Raw genomic sequence first — 17,595 nt, forward strand, 5'->3', positions numbered from 1 at the left:
TAAATGAAAATGAAAATTAGTTGTGATCTGAATTTTTCAGTTTCCTCTGGGAGCAGGAGAGGAAAAGCCCTGAAAATAGTGTCCAGTTTCAGAGGGAGAATCCAAAGTAACTTTTTGAGAAGGGGGGGGGGGGGGCTTAATCAGGACCTGTAGCTAAAGAGAGATCTTTCCCTCCCTCTCACCCATTTTTTCCTTTTCTTTAAGTTGTCCATGCTTATAGGACACAGTGTATGTATGTGTGTGTGAATCTGTGTGCCTTCAAGTTGCCTGTGAACTTATGGTGACCCCCGTGAACTTCATAGGGTAATCTTAAGTAAGAAATACTCACAGGTGGTTTTGCACATTCCTTCCTCTGAAATATTGCCTACACCACCTGGTACTCATTGATATTCACTGGCATCTCCCCTCCAAGTATTAACCATGGCGGACCCTGCTTAGCCACCAAGATCCAAAGAAAGCTGGTGCTGGACTACCACTAACCCAAGATGTAACACCATGCCAGGGGAATTTAAGGAAAAGAAAGGTATAAAAAAAGAAGACACTTCCCATATAATCTCTTGATAACCTTCATGTTCTACAAGTTATGTAAAATTCCCTCATTTCTCCTGGAGAAACTGTCAACATGCCAAATTTGCCACCTGAAAATGTAGTCAAGTGAAGTGGCCATTTGAGCCCACTGACAGTTTTTCTTTCCATCTCTTCCTCTACTTACTTTCCCTTGTTTGTGAAAGAGCGAGAGAGTGAGAAGTGTTATTCCACTGGTGATCTGTTCATGAGCCTCCCATAGGTCACTATTCAAACAAGGTGCTAGACTAGATAAGCTTGTGGTCTGATTCAATGGAGAACTAGCATGGGGCAGTAATCCATTTCTATAGGAGAAATGAAGGAATTCAGGTGGACTAGTCTGGGAGAGTAGGATTCAAACCCCCAATTCAACCATGGAAGCCCACTGCATGACATAGGCAAGCCACACTTTCTGGCCTTCAAGGGAGGCAATGCAAGCCTCCTCTGAAGAACGTTTGCCAAGAAAACCTGCAATAAGTCAGAGTCAACTTGAAGACACACGACAAATGACCCAGTGCATCTTGTTACATTCTTAAACGGTATGGTGGAAGAGTTCAAAACTGAATGATATCTTTGGTGGTGGTGGTGGTGGTGGTGGTAGTGGGAGATTATTAACAGATTTTTTTCAGACTGTCTTTGGGGACACATCACACACATCATGGCTGATTCTACCAGTAGGCAGATTTGCTTCAGGTGACAGATGCCAAGGAAGAAGCAGTGATGAGACATAACTTTTTGCACCAACGTTTCAGTCCCCCCCCCATCCCTAAGAAGAGATGGAGACTGTTGACCCATTCCCAGCACTGATGCAAGGTGCAACGACCAGTTGTAGTACACACCTGTACTTGGAGGAGGAGGAGAAGACCACCTTCAGGGCCATTTTTGGAGTATATAAATTGCACCAGGAAGTAAAGAAGTAAATTAAAGACATTTTTAAAAAACAAGTTGAATAAATTTGATTAAACAAAGAAGCTTTCCATTTTTTTTCCATTCCCACACCTGCTCTGGGACCAACCCCACCTCACAAAGTGGTGTGTGCAGATTCCTAACAAAATATAATAATATGTACAACCATCAGACCAAGCTCACATGATATTACAGCCAGTTCTTTTTATGAGTTACTTCCACATTTTGATCCTTTCACTTAAATCAAAACAGAGGCAGAGCTGCATTTCAGGGCACCTCAGGAAACCAATTAGATTTGGAGGTGGGGTGCTTGTCAGGGCCCATGTAGCTATTTGGTGATCCAATGAGACAGACAGTATGGAGACTCAACATACACAGTATGAATAAATTCAAATTTACAGAAGCTAACATGCAGATGTATCAAATAATATGAAAGGATTAAATCATGCATTCATCAAAGTCACTCATGAAACTGGCTTCAAATACACTACTTAATAAGGAATCCAAACACTGAAGGAACTGGGGAGGTGCTAGGGATGCTTCCTCCCATCTGTATATTTGAATAATGTGCAGAAAAGCTCTAGCCTTGATTTCACCAGAATCCCATTCCATGTGATGAGTCCTCTGCTCATGGACATCAGAGCATGTGAGGAACCCTTTGAAAACACCCCCAAATATGGTCAGTGTATAGGCTCTTCTATCATGCACAGAGCCTGGGATTTGGGAGAGTCTAGGGGCCCATTCACACTATAGAAACCGGGTTATTTCTGCGACGTTCACCCTGGCCGTGAATGCACCCGCTGTGGTTTGCAGGTGGGGATGGTGAAAAACCCACTTAACCCAGTGCATTTTGCACTGGGGACCTAACTGTGTCTTTTTTAGGGCCAGAGTGATCTGGGTCTTTGGTAGTGCAAATCAGTTTGGGTCACTGGGATTGTTCTCAGCCACAAGGTGCCACCATGCTGATACAAAGTAGTGCCAGTGTGAATGCTGGACCAGGTTAAAATGCCTTGGAAAGATTCAATCGTGGCAAATGTAGTGAGAACATCCATTTGGTATTGCATCACCACAGAGATTGACATCTTGGTACAAAAAAGCAAGTGTAAATACCTCCTAGGAGAGATAGTGTAGAAAAGTAACTTTTTGAAGCTCTGATCAATCGATGGTGGTTGAGAGCAATGCTGCAGCATGCATGGGAAGAGGGAGTGCTTGCCTGTCCTGTGCTGCTCGCACATTCTTTCACGATGAGAACCTTCTCAACGTTCAAGTTCTGGTTGTGGAATGGAACAAAAACCATACACAACAGATAAGGAACTAAAGTGGAGAAATTGCAGTCCACTTAAAGCCCTGCTGTAACTTCACAGCGTAAGATGTGATTTGGGGACTTCCAGGGGACTGGGCCTCAGTCTCCAGGAAGCTTTTGGAAGACTGCTGCTACCTGCCCTGGCTCTACCATTAGGCAGACTGAGCTAGTTCTCTCACATGAGAGATACTGGAAACCAATCACAAAGTGTTGGAGGAGAGAGAGCTCAGGCAGCAAAATATCTTGGGCTGGTCCTGGCTACAACCCATGCAAAGTAACTCCTATCAGCTAAAATACCAGCTCTTACACTCTCCAGATGCCCAAGCCCACAAGCAGTCCTCTGATCTATTACCTGAAGCTACATAAATATTAAACAGAAAAGCTACAAGGTGATTCTCTAGTTAAGAAATTAGTTTCATTGATTAATTATATTCAATACACGGGTGGCCTAGAGAGCTCACGTGATGAATAGAGCCTACATTTCTAATGATGTTTTCCTACAATGAATGATTTGTCAATACCGCTAAATGGAACTCCAGCTGAAACATGGTGAGATATATTTAAAACAAATGATTGGAGGCAATCAGATATACAACTGTTGTCTTTAGCTTTAGTAGCAGAGCCTTTTAAAGAGACATTGGAAAGGAAGAGGGGGAGAAAAACTTAGGTGAACATAAAATCTTTTACTGGGCTTTTTTCTTGGGAAAGCCATGGCAAAGAATTGAGCAGCAGCTTTCTTTTTTTGGCTAAAATTGTTGGGAAGTAAATATTATTTATTCTAAATAAAGTTTTTATTAGCAGGAAGAAGAGAGGGGAAAGAGTCATTAAATCCCATTAATAAAGTAGGAAACTAAAGACAGCGGGGATGGAGTGTAGCGATAGAACAATATACATTTCTATATATACATGCATACACACAAGCCACCATCACCTCTTCCTCCAGCACTGCAGGAGCATTAAATATATTCTACGGAAAAATTCAATGCCACATAGCTCCTGCCTTTATTTAAGAGGATTGCAAAGGCTAACACCAGAACCAGTAGGCTTTCGACAACATTGCATTCCCCCACCCCCCACTTTTAATCAAAACATGGAATCAGATGGTCAAAACTGGTGATTCCGAGTTGATTTTCATGTTAAGTCACTAAAGCAACTCTTTCAGGTGACTTCACTCTTTGTCTGATGTAAGGACAATGAACATTTAAGGTGCCTCTTTGGCTGCACAAGCCATTGCCATTATTCCTAATCCTCATATACTTCTTTTCTAATGTGTCCTCAGTTATAGCCATCCCCTATAGCCATCCCACATAAAACTAGTGTTGAAATGGTGTGTGTGTGTCACAGCATAAGATCTATGGTCAAATGCTATCCACCATTTCTTGACAACACCTTTATTACCAACAACCTTTTAGTAGTTGTTCACAGCAATTAATTTTGGGGGAAAGAGATGAGATGCATTAAAAACATTAACATTTATCCATAGAGGAGCACAAGTCATTTGAGATAGATACTGTCTGCTTTATTAGCAAAGAGATATTTTTATTTTAAGACCAAAGGAGAGGGGAAAAGGGACCATTAAATGCCATAAAATGCAGAATATTTCTGCAATTAGCTGCTTGCTGAAAGCCTTGCTCTTTCCCAAGTAAGAACCTGGGATATAAAACATGGTCCAAAGAGCACAGTGACGAACAGGAAAAGAATCTATATTGCATGAAGGCCAAGTCTAAGCTATCTTCCCCTTCTTTTGGTTCACCTTCTTCTTGTCTGAGCTCTTAATTACATCACAGCAAATATGTAACTCTAGCCCCAGGAAAATTAATTCTAATTCAAATAATTCTTTGCAATGCTAAGAAATTTTGACCAGGTGGTATCCTATTTGTTGCCCCCACTTCTAGCCCCTCCTTATAACACGAGAAAAGACCTCTATGGGATATTTACAGCTTTCAAATAATGGAGAGCTGATGTAAACGACAATCCTAGAAACTAACCTGGGAGGGAAATGCTGTGAGGAGGGATGCTACAATTCCAAAAACAGAAACATGGTATCATGATGAAGAGGAGGCCAGGCTGGTGCCAGATCTAGAGACAGAAATCAAGCAAGAGCGAACACATGCTTTTCCCAGTGGTGGCACAACCTGTCAGTGTATTTCTGCAGCCAGTGTGTTTAACACATGTGTGTGTGTGCACGAGAGATCCTGGTTGGGTTATATCCAGCTGCCACCAAGTGAATGACAGCCACTTGATACAGCTAGGTAAACACAAGATATGCATACAAATCCACGTGCCTGATGAAGAAGATCTTTGTATAGATGAGAAGCTTGACAATTTATTTGTAGTCCAACAGCAGGACCTCATCTGTAACTATTCTATATCTCTCTTTCTCTCTTCCACCCCCCTACCCTCGGTTGATTTGTCCAATTCCTCTTTATTTCTCCTTCCTTCCTTCCTTCCTTCCTTCCTTCCTTCCTTCTTCTCAGCTTGTTTTCCCCCAGGGGTCTTTCAGCTGTGGTAGTAACTAGCAACCAGCACTATGAACATAGGGTTTACACTTCCAGTATTATTGGGGTCCTAACCCACTCTTGCAAGGCAGAGGGAGAAATAGAAAGAGAGAAACAGCTGTTCTTTCATTGTAAGTGGGGTTTCTCCATGCCACCACAAATAAACATTCATGCTGTCAGCATACATCTGCTCCCTTTTCCCTATCCCTCCCCAAGACACACACAGTTATGAAGGAATTGGTCGCAAAGAAGTAGGTAAAGCAGAACAGCAAAACCGCAGGCAGAGGCTGAAGACCGAGAGAAGAAACATGTCAAGAAACCATCATGGATTTAAAGATTTGAATGTCTCCCCCCCCCCCTCCAAGTTTCAGGGGGATGGTACTGGGAAAACTCAAGATCTCATCCATTGCAATGAGTCTTTGCTTGGGGCTTGCTAAGCAGGAAAAAAAAAGGTGGGACTCGATGCAAAAGATGCACAAAAGCCCCCAACGTACAACCAGAGCCTTACTCAAGCCATGCATTCCCTTTCCTGAAGGAATTAAGCCTTCTCCTTCTCCACTACTCCTGCCATTCATTCTCTTCTCAGGGGGTTCTTACTGAGATGACTTCTTCCCATAAGACATGCATATAGCTCAGGGTGGTGTGAATGTGCGTACACACCACTTTTAGTCCCATTTGTCAAGTTCTCCAGGTTGTGGAAGGGAGGTAAAGAAGAGGTAAGCCATACATAGGACCCATCCATGCTGCAGGAATAACCACTTTAACTGCCCCAGCTCAAGGCTATGGAATTCTGGGAATGGTAGTTTGTTTCCCAGAATTCCATAGCCTTGAGCCAGGGCAGTTAAAGTGGCGTCAAGCTGGGTTAATCCTGCACAGTGGATGCAGCCCTAGACTGGCCCATGCTGTTTATGAGTCTCTTCTGGAGTTTTATCACACAAAGGAGAGCTGGAGTTCATCCTGTGAACATCCTGGAAAAATTGCGTCATTACGCTTAACGGTTCCACACAATGTCACACAAAACCAGCCATTCATGTGGCAACAAAGAAGCATCAACCCACCCCTATTTACTTTCGGGATCGCAGCGCCAATGCATTTCTGACGTCACTTTCTTTCCACAATTGTTGCGTGCGAGGACCATTCATGCGATTCCTCGCCATTCCCGCTTCATTTGTGGGATGCTTTCAAGTGCGCTTTAATCTCTCATTAATACCAAAATCAACCCCAGTGTGATAAAGTGGTTGAGTGAGGATTTAACCCCCCTCCCCAACAGAGAAAGGAGAAGGGGGTGTTTCTTTCATCTGAAGATTTTAAGGTTTTTTAAGAACAACAACAACACACCGCCACTCTTCAGTACAAGTGCATGGAGCAGGCATGAAACTCCAGCAATATGAAGGCTAGGGAAGGATAGGAGAGAATCATATTTCTAACACCAGAAAAGCCAGCTAAGAGAATTCAGGTGTCATAAGATATGAGAGAGAGAGAGAGAGAGAGAGAGAGACCTGTGCGGATTCAATGAACTCCTTCTGGGGGTTGTGAGAACAGAGATGCGGATGGAGATCAAGTTATTGGAAAGCCCGGGGATCTAATATATTGGCATGGGAATAAACAAGTCTCCCCCTCATATATATATATATATATATATATATATATATATATATATATAATCAGCTAGAAAGAGATGCCTTACCTTCTCCAACTACTCCTCCATGGTCCCTGCTCTGCAATAATCATAAAGACGTGGAGGTTAGGAGCCCAAGTTGACGTCTGGAAAGGAAGGCAAACGAATGCAACCTCTGTCGCTGTTGGAAGGAAGAAGGCAGGGCAGGCGAGGTCTTCAGTGGCCCTTTGTGGTCCAAAGAGGGGAGGGCAGGGTCCGGGAAGCCGGTGCCTTAGGATCCATGGAGAGCTCCCTTGAGAGTGCCAAGTCTCTCCAAAGAGGGAAAAAGGAGGAGAGAGATGGAAAGATGTGTTTTTTCAAAATGTGAAGGGGCAGAGGAAAGGCAAGCCCAGTCTAGGGAATGGGGAGAGGGAAGGGGGGGGTCCCCTTGTAAATCTGAAGAAAGGATGGGAAGGGGGCAGGAGTGGGCTGGAGCAAGGTCTGGCTCCCAACTTGGCAAACCCAGTTTTTTAGATATACAGTATATTAAATAAAAAAAATATTTAAAAAGTGGTCGCAGAAGGATGCCAGGTGCCAGATGGCACGGATTTCCCAAGGTGATCTGCAAAAGAAGAAAGAAAGAAAGACATCCTAATATGATGCTGGGAGAGAGTCTGGAAATTAAGGGCAGAGATGCTCCAGAGGCAGCAGCAGCAGCAGCAGCAGCCAAGCCCTCCCTCCGATGGCTGGGTGGCAAAGGAGAGCCAAAGAGTCAGGGAGCCAAGGGAGCATCCTCCGCCGCCTGCCTCGCGGAGCCCAGCCGAGGCGCCTCTGCAGCCGACTGGCTTTGCTGGCCTTCCTCCTCCTCCTCCTCCTCCTCCTCCGCTGCTGCTGCTGCTACCTGTAGGCGCGAGCTGGGATGCGCGGACACGAGCAAGCGCGCCCCCGCCTGCCTGGCCCAGCGCTGTCCCGAGGCCAACGAGGACGCGCTGCCAGGAAGGAAGAAGGAAGGAAGGACCCGCTGCATCCGCACTGCCCCCGGACTCCGGTTGCGCACCGCTTTAACCGCCAGGGCTCCGGGCTATGGAATTCTGGGAACTGCAGTCTAATCCAGAGCAATGGAGCGGTGTCAAACCGGGATATTTCGGCGGTGCAGAGGGAGCCTGAGAAACAGCCCTTCACCTCCTTCTCTCTCTCTCTCTCTCTCTCTCTCTCTCTCTATATATATATATATATATATATATATAAAACCATACACACACTATCGTTTTTAAAGTGGTGCCACATCGAATTATTTCGGCAGGCTCAGAAACAGCCCTTTGCCTCCCTTCCCCAATATATATATGTGTGTGTGTGTGTGTGTCTATGTGTATATATGTATGTGTGTATGCACGCACGCACACACACATGCATACACCATGGCAGTTAAATCGGCGTCAGACCAGATTATTTTGACAGTGAGGATGCAGCTTCAGAAATAGCCCTTCACCTTCCCCACTTATCTCCCTCTCTCCCTCTTTCTCTCTCTCTCTCTCTCTCTCCCCACCCACACACACACATACATCATGGCTGTTTAAGTGGTATCAAACTGGATTATTTTGACAGTGCAGATGCAGCCTCAGAAACTGCCCTTGGCCTCCCTTCCCCCATACACACATACACACACACACACACACTGGCTGGCCCTTGCTATTTGGGGACTATTTGGGGGGCTGAGGACGTGGGGGTAACCAGAGGCCCTCCTTTTCAAAGACCTTTCCTCCTGTATTTCAGGAGGAAGTTCAAGATGTCCTACATTTGGACCCTGACGGTGAAGCCTGGATTTATATTTCTGGGAGTCTTGTTAAGCTGTTCTTTGGCCATGTGTGTCCTCCATTTTTCTGGAATGTCCTCCATTTTGAGCATGGCTGAGGAGCCTGAATTTATGTTCACATGATTTGATCAGGTCCTCCATTTTCCTGGAACATCCTCCATTTTGTAGCCTGACTCAGATGCCTGCATTTATAGTTCTAGGACTGATTTGAAGCTTTTCCTTAGTCAGGTCCTGCATTTTTTTTTCTGGGCTGCCCTCCATTTTGCAGTGCATTGTGGTCCTCCTTTGTGGTGAGGACACATCCGGCCTGGGAACTGTAGCATCATCTGATGGAGTTTATCACACTGGGGCTAATTTCAGCATTAAAGAGAGATTAGAGCACATTTAAGCCATCCTGCAAATAAAGCGAAAATGGCGCATAACTGTGTGAAGGATTATCACACACAATTGTGCAAAGCAAGTGATACTGGAAATGCCAAAAGTAAAAAGATGCGCATTAATGCTTCTTTGTGACCACTTGAATGGCAGGTTTTGTGCAACATGTGAAATCGTTATGCGTTATTATGCAATTTTCCCAGCATATTTGCAGGATAAACTCCCGATCTCCTTTGTGTGATAAACTCCAAAGACCCATAGGCAGCATGAGCCAGCCTAGGGTTGTATCCACACTGCAGGAATAACCTGGTTTGACGCCATGTTAACTGCCCTGGCTCAAGGCTATGGAATTCTGGGAATGGTAGTTTGTGGTGGCACCACTGCTGGAGTACTGGGTGTTGCTCTGCTGGTAGCTCTGCTCTGGTGCCACCACAAACTACCATTCCCAGAATTCCACAGCCTTGAGCAAGGGCTGTTAAAGTGGTGTCAAACCAGGTTATTCCTGCAGTTTGGTTGTAGCCCTAGGGATAGAACGTTAGTAGAATCTGTGGTAAGAAGAAATAAATACAATTTTGAGGAGAGCGTTCAAACAAGAAGTAGAGGGAAAGAGAGCAAAATGGTTAAAGGACCCCTAGAAACCTATTGGCAGACCCCCCCCCCCAAACATTTTGGAAACGGCCCTTATAGGGGATTTGGGGAAAATATGACCCTTGTCAGGTCCTGGGGGGACTCAACAACAGGCCTAGGGGGGCCCAAGCATCAGTCAGACCACACTTTGCCCACCCTTGCATTAATTGCTACATCTGGCAACCCTAACTTCAAGCTGTATATAGATATGTTTATTCATATGTTCTCAATGACTTCATTCCAAGGAAATGAAAACCCTGAATAATGGTTTTTATTCTTTGGGCACATTCCCACTTACACTTTAAACCGGGTTTGCGATTCACCTTCACTCTGTGTTGGTAATCGGTTTCAGATGGTCTTGTCGTTCCCACTATGAAAGCGGATCTTTTCATTAGCCCCGTGTAATCGCTTCTTTTTGGCACAGTTGTCGAGCCCACTAGTTGCACTGCTTCAAAATGCATGTCAATCATCAGTGACATACACAGCAGCCCAGACTCTGGGTGGGGGGAGGGCGCTGGCAGGCACTTTTGACAAGCCTGTGAGGGGGGGGGAGGAGGAGGAAGAGGAGGATGAAGATGGGGCTTTGTGGTGTGAGGGGAGGAAGGCATGGTATGGCATGGCATGGCATGGCATGGGCGGGGGAGAGGAGGACCCGGATAGTGCAAGGAGGGGGAAGGCATGGCATGGAATGGGGGGGGGGGGGGAGGAACAGGACAACATAAGGGGGAGGAAGGCATGGCATGGCATAGCATGGGAGAGAGAGGATGATCAGGACAGCGTAAGGGGGAGGAAGGCAAAGCAAGGCATGGCATGGCATAGGGGAGAAGAGGAATACCAGGATGGCGCAAGGAGGAGGAAGGCAAGGCATTGCATGGCATGGCATGGCATGGCATGGCATGAGGTGGGGGAGAGGAGGACCAGGATGGCATCAGGAGGAGGAAGATAAGGCATTGCATGGCATGGCATGGGTGGGGGGAGGACCAGGACGGCACAAGGAGGAAGGTAAACCATGGCCTGGCATGCTGAATGGTGTTTTTTTTTTAATTGATCGTAGAATCTATTCATTGTTTTAGCAACTGCAAGTAGTTGTGAAATCAATGAATCGATTCTTCTCTTTATTTAAAAACAAAAAGGCAGCACTTCGATATGTGTGAAATCGCCCAAAAACTAGGGTAAACACTCCTTTGCCATTAGTCCCTCCTCTCCAGAATGATACGATTCCGATCTGTCGTTCCCACTTGTTGAACACTCTTCGGAATCAATTCTTTTCAAAAAAACTGCTTAGAAACTAGTGTTTGGGGGGAATTTTTGGTGTGTGTTTGCCTCACTTTATCACAACAGGAATAGATCACATTGCGATAGGAACCGGTTTCAAATGGGAATGAGGGTCATTTAAACCGATCAGTACTGTAATTCGATATTTTTCATAATAGGAACTGGACATGCTCTTTGAATTGGGGTCTGAGAGCATAACAATATACGTATATACCACTTCTCTGTGTTTGCCAGACTCTAAAATGAAATTGCTCCCAACTACCACTTCATTGTTTTTCCTTTTAATGTTTTGGGTTTTTTAAATGTAAACTTATCCCTCAGGTGGGCAGCGAATCTACTACTGCAGCTTTGACTTTTGCAGATTTGATTAGTCATAGATTTGATTAATATTTTCTCTTTGGGGATCTCTAGATCTTCCAGCTTAACTCTATGATCAACCTCTGCCAATCTCTTGTGATTAGCATGAGAGCAGTTTCTTTCTCGATGCCAGCACAAAATCTTTCACTTTCTTCTTCTGCCTTTGGAGTTGGAGCATAATCTTGGATTATGGTTATATTAACAAATTTCCACTGAAGTCTTATTAATATTATTTGGTCAAACTTTATATATCCCTTTATTGCTTTTCCTACATCTCACTTCATTATTAATGCCACCCCATTTCTTCTCAGATTGTCATTTCCTGACAATGTCCCATATGTGTCCACCTTAGCTCCCTCACACAAAGTAGTCGATGTTTATACATTCCATTTCTTTATTTTAAACTGTCTAGCTTCCCACAAATCGTGCTTCTCATATCCCATGTTCTTGTAGCTTTGGACTTGCCCTTCACATCTGAGCATATCAGCAACTGAACATCCTTTCAGTCTTCTTGGCAAGGTTTATTCAAAGGAGGTTTGCCATTGCCTTCCCCTGAGTGGGTTTCATGGCTGAGCAGGAATCGAACCCTGGTCTCCATAATTGTAGTCCAACACTCAAACCATTACACCACACTGGCTCTCTGATTGTCCAGCACCCAATGTCAAATACCCTGCAGATGCTATTTCCACCTCTCCTATTGTAATATTTGTATGCTGCATCGACATATCATCCTACAGTCACGATTGATTCATCCAAAATGCATCTGAGTCATTGACACAAGAGTGAACTGTAGTGCAAGTAGATGTGTATTTCATTTAACTGTCAAGGCTAAGGCAATGCTGTATCTCTGTTTCAACTCCCATTGGAAGAGACATAGTGCAGCCTTCCCAGAAAGAAAAGTTACTTTTGTGGCCTTCAGATCCTTAAATCATGCAGCCATTATCCCTGGACATATTGGCTAGGGGACTTTGAGTGATGCAGTCAAAAAATAACATGTCTTTCCTAGACTCGGACCCTCTGAATATTTAAAACTACAATTTCCATGCTCCCTAGCCAGCATAGCCCTTAACCTTGTTGTATGGGAATGATGGAGATTATAGTTTAATACATCTGGAATGTACTGGATTGAGCAAATGTGATATAGGGAGTTGAATCATTCTCAGGGATTGCCAAAGGGATGAGAAAATGAAACTCTGAACATCTCTCTGGGTGACGCTGTATGGTTAATGCAGCTAGAGCTCTTCTGTTCTGTTGTCATCAGTGACGCAGCATTGGAATACCACACACAAAGCTGTTATGCCCACAGATAGGACTTTGACCAGCCATTTGGACATCCATGAGATACTCTGTCCATAACCCATGTTTCTCTGAGCTCTAATAAATATACACCAAGAGCTCTTTATGACAAAGACAAAATAGCCCAACTGTTCAGTCCCTGTGATGGAATGAACAGACGGTATGGAATATTGTATGCTTTACCAGTAGTGTTAGATATGAGGCAGTCTGGCCATTCTGTGGAGATTCCAAAAGATATCACACTTCCATGAGGTAACAGCCATTTGTTAAGCCCTGGAGTCCATGTGACATTGGGGGCTCTATACCCAAAAACTAACCAGACATGCCAAAAATGTTGTGCCTTTTCAGATGGCCAGTGAAAATTGTGATTTGACAGCAGAGAGATGTAAAGAGTTTGGACCAGACTCTTCCTCTGTAAGTGCCAGCATCTAATTCTCTTGAAAAGAGGGTCAGACTTTCCATCTGCCACACAGCATGATTCATGCTATTCGAGTATTATGAAAAATATGTTGAATAAACACATGGGTAGGGTGCTCTTCAGACCAGTGGCCTTCTACACATGGAGGCCACCGGTTTGCATTTCCCCCAGCTGTCACAGTTTGGCAGGGACAGTCCTGATTAATCCTGTCATCCCATTTTCCCCACTGTTTTTAAAAATCCCCCGTTTCCCCCTTTCTCTTTGGCTTACTTCAGTTCCTACAAAATGGGTTCAAAGTCCAAAAGTAGTCTGCATTCAGTTAACTCAGCACAGGGCAGGGCATGATCTTGCCTTTTCCTGTAAGCTCAGACAAAAGCAAACTGCTGCAGCCTCTCCTGGCTTGTGTGTTCTTCCTCATTAATACCTTCTGTCATCCTGACCACACTTTGACATCTGTCCTGGAAAAATGTTAAATGGTACATGGTTTGAAGAATGCCCTATCGACGGAGGTACACTGGAACATGCTTAATCTAGTCTCAAGAAGAAGAGGCATATAAGCTTTGTCACCTTCTGCATTTACAGATAACAGTTATCAGTCTCAGCTCATTTCCAAGCAGACACCAGGAAGATTTGTGAAGATGCATCAAAGCTTGGAAAAGTTCCTTTTTGCATTGTAACTTCCAGAATCATGTCCACTGGCCCTATCTGATGTTGCACTGAGTACAGCTCTCTCTCTCTGGCTTTGCTTCGTGAATGAAGATTCAGGAAGGACGCATCCCGCGCTTTGTACAAGCACGTTGGTGACTAAAAAGGCCAATTTGGGATAAACAGGTCCGGTTGAAGAAAGCACAACAGAAAGTCTCCTTGGGTGATGTTTCCAGGTTGCGGTACTTTCTGCGTTGTCGTTTCTCTTCGAGGCTCGTTCGGCGTGAGCTTTCGAAGAAGGCTCCAGCATCATGGACAGTGCGTCTCCATGCCTCCCGATGCGAGGCCAGGGAGGACCATTGTTGGTGATCTATCTGGCCAAGCCTGATATGTTGTTTCAGGGAGTCTTTGTATCTCTTCTTTGGGACGCCCCTCTTACGCTGACCCATGGCCAGTTCACCGTAGAATACTATTTTGGGGAGGCGATGGTCCTTCATCCTAGAAACGTGTCCTGCCCAGCGCAGCTGCGTCCTCAATAGCTTGGCCTCAATGCTGGTGATCCCTGCTTGCTCAAGGACAGCAATAACACTAATAAATACAGTAACAGAACATGAAAATTTTTCAAGTCTTTTAAAAAGTGTGTGTGTGTGTGTGTGTGTGTGTGTGTGTGTGTGTGTGTATCTCTGTGTGTCTACTTGTGGGGAGGGGCATGAGGATGAAGCCTATGGCATACAACAGATAGAATAGGGTACTTAGGCCAAAGAGTTCTGTATTCAAATTCCACTTGAGGTACCTCATTGGCCCTGTTGCCTTCTCTTAACATAACATACTTCACAGGGTGGTATGACAAAGAAATCAGGAATTCATTATGTTGGTCTGACCCAGCCTTGGAGAGAGAAGAAGTGCTAGTGTGTTATCATCTACAAGCATGTTGGCAAATCTGTGGCACATGTGCCATCTCTGGCACGCAAAGCCATTTTGAAGGGCACACAGAGAGACAGGAGGGCAAGGGAAGAGGAGGTACAGGCATACACGTACTCTTTCTCTTCTCACATGCTCTCATTGCTTCAACTGCCTCTCCAGAGACAGTTGAAGGCACAGGAGGGCAGGGAAGAGGAAGAATAGACATGCTCCTGTTCCTCCACCACCACCACCCTGCCCTCCTGTGCCTGTGCCTGTAACTGCCTCTCTCACAGGGTGTCAGCTACCTCTCCGGGACAGTGTGGGGGAGGAGGAGAAGGAGGGCATGGGGGAAAAGAGCCACTCCAGAAGTCCCACCCCCAGGAGACAGAAGTCCTGCCCCTGGCATTCAGCCTTGTAGGTCAGTGATGGTTTGCCATCACTGACCAACAACCATTCAGTAGCTGTCAAAGCCCAAGCAACCAGTGAACAGCTTTCAGATTCTCCTTCCGTATCCCTCAGTCTTGCATCAATGTGTGAATCTGAGGAGCTGCCCTCCATTTTAAATGCCCCACAATGCCCTGGAGTCATGTCAGGCACCGAGGGAGTTACGGGAAGTAAAATATGGAAAGTGGCTTCCCAGTTGTAGTCCTGGATACAAGCTAAGCCTATGTCTGAGTGGCTACCTCACTGAGAGAGGAGGCAACTCAGTTCTGGAGCAAGCCCTGGTGAATGTGATGAATATATTGCTCTTATTGATAACAGTAGCATCAATGTTATCAGTGTGTCTTGTGCTTTAATATGCTAAAAAGCCTTTTGTCCTTAAAGATTTCCATCTAAATTTTTGATACAGAGGAGGCAATAGTGGAAAGAGATGGTGGGGGGAAGAAGCAGGCTTCTCTCTCTTAAACCAAAAGACTGAAATCCAATCTGGGAGCAAATAGCAAGGACAACATAAAGTCATTTCAACCACAAATAGAACCCTCTTCTCTAGCCAGTAATCACAATTCTCTGAGCCACCTCTGTGCTCTTTCCAAATGTCTTCATTCTGAATCAGAAAGAACCCTCTCTAGAATTCAGAAAGGATAATGAGAAATAATTGCCTGTTTTAATATCAGAGGGAGGGGGAATAAGACTTCTGTAATCATTATCTCAGTTTCCATAAGACACAGAAAATAGAGAGAACTAGACTAAGAGAAAACTGTGTGCAAGCTTAGCCACCTTCACCCACATACACACCATCCTCATTTTGTAGAGTAGTGGACTAATAACATGTTCCAACAATGCGGTGACTGTTCAATGGACAATTAGGGATGAACATTCATTGCAATAAAATGTACTAAAAAGGGAACACTTGCTAAGTTTTGGAAATTTAGTGGAGGGCTTTCAACAGTTATATAAAAATTTACTTTTGCTCTCTGTGGATGTTTGTGTGTATGTGTAAAGCATTGTGGAAAACATGTGGCTCTCCAGCTATTGTTAGATTGCAGTTCCCAGTAACCCTAGCCACCATAGGAAATGGAGAGGCATGATGGGAGTTGATACCCAACATCAGTTTTGCCTAGGCCACATACGTGACCTACACAATGATATATGTTGTACATACCAACATAAATTTTGATAAGGAGATTGTGCGTATTGTCAGTAGCCTGAAAGCAAGGCAGAAGAGTATTGATATTAGTACTGACTGCAAAAAATAAAGGAAGCTGTGGATGTGAGAAGAAGGTCAAAGAAAAATTAAACAGAGGAATGACCAGGAACTTTATCGCACAGGCCCTGGAACGGGTGTGTTGCATTCTAACAGGGGACATGATGAGAACGGGAGGCAGCAAAGAACACATTGTACCGCACAATGCGGTAAGGGAGAATGCTGCCGCCGCCAAACATTCCCATCGCGTTCTGGATGTGTTCCCCAGGGGGCAATTTTCAGGAATGCTTCTCAAGCGTTCCTAAAAATTGCCCCCTCTGGGACACATCTGGAACATGATGGGAACATCTGGTGGTGGTGACAGTGTTCTCCCTGCATGGTAAGATGCATTCGTTGCCACCTCCCATTCTCATCATGTCCTCTGTTAACAACACAACACACCCATTCCAGGGCCTGTGCGATAAAGTTCCAGGTTTTTATGGGCCTGCAGTCAAGGAAATATCCTAAATTCCAGACTATGTTCATGCAATGCCAAACTATAGTTTATCCTTATAAGTCTGAACTTAATGCTGAATCAACTTCTCTACCTATTCCCCTTCTTTCCGTGATCCTATGAAGAAAGGTTCAGAACTGTTTCTTTTCATTTTTAAATAACAGTTTAGCCACATTATGTCTGAAACTGGAAAAAGTATGGTTAGTGCTAACTATGGTCTACTGAAATGAGCCAACTTCAGATTGTAGTTCACACAGCTGACTTGTTGCAATAAACTGTAAATTCAGTTTAACTACCATTTTGGATTATGATATAAAGCTGAACTGACTGATCAAAAATTTAAGCAAAATCTTCCCTTGAAACTATGCTAGAAGTAAAAAGGAAAGCTAGTGCTTGTGCAGCCAACAACAAACTATATGCACATTGTTGTCCTTGTGTGCATTCAAATAATTTCCAACTTATGGCAACCTTAAGGCAACCCTGTGAGAGAGTTTTCTTGGCAAGATTTGTTCAGAGGGGCTTTGTCATTCCCTTTCTCTGATGCTGAGAGAATGTGACTTGTCCAAGGTCTCCCAGTGGATTTCCATTACAGAGCAAGGATTTGAACTCAGGTCTGTAGAGTTGTAGTCCAGTGCTCAAATCACTACACCATACTGGGCCTATACAATATTCATTTTTACATGTTTATTACGAAAAAATGTTTCATTTTCACTTCTTAAGAAACACTCACAAGGGATTTACAACATATTTTTGAAAAGAAAAAAAAACCTTAAATGTATATGTGTGTGTGTGTGTGTGTGTTTAAGAACTTCAGTATTTTTTTATGGTCCATATGGGTTGGGTTACATGCCATAGGGTCTATTTTTTTATTGATGCCTCA

General features: G+C 44.3%; 1 protein-coding gene across 3 annotated transcripts in view; it reads right to left on the reverse strand.

Annotated features, from left to right (window-relative positions):
• LOC149318000 (neuroligin-1) overlaps window positions 1-7,677 on the reverse strand; it is a 901,919-nt gene extending 894,242 nt beyond the window's left edge. For 2 of the 3 annotated variants that reach the window (XM_089508827.1, XM_089508824.1), the window contains exon 1: window positions 6,959-7,677. The gene's annotated coding sequence lies outside the window, so the exon portion shown is untranslated. Of the gene's footprint in view, window positions 1-2,580; window positions 2,739-6,958 lie in introns of those variants that run through there. The other variant, XM_089508825.1, reaches the window with a different exon arrangement.
• Between the last annotated feature and the right edge of the window lie 9,918 nt (window positions 7,678-17,595).

Source organism: Sceloporus occidentalis, unplaced genomic scaffold, assembly GCF_023333645.1.
Source record: "Sceloporus occidentalis isolate IW3139 unplaced genomic scaffold, rSceOcc1.0.p SCAF_2, whole genome shotgun sequence".
Lineage (NCBI taxonomy): Eukaryota > Metazoa > Chordata > Lepidosauria > Squamata > Phrynosomatidae > Sceloporus > Sceloporus occidentalis.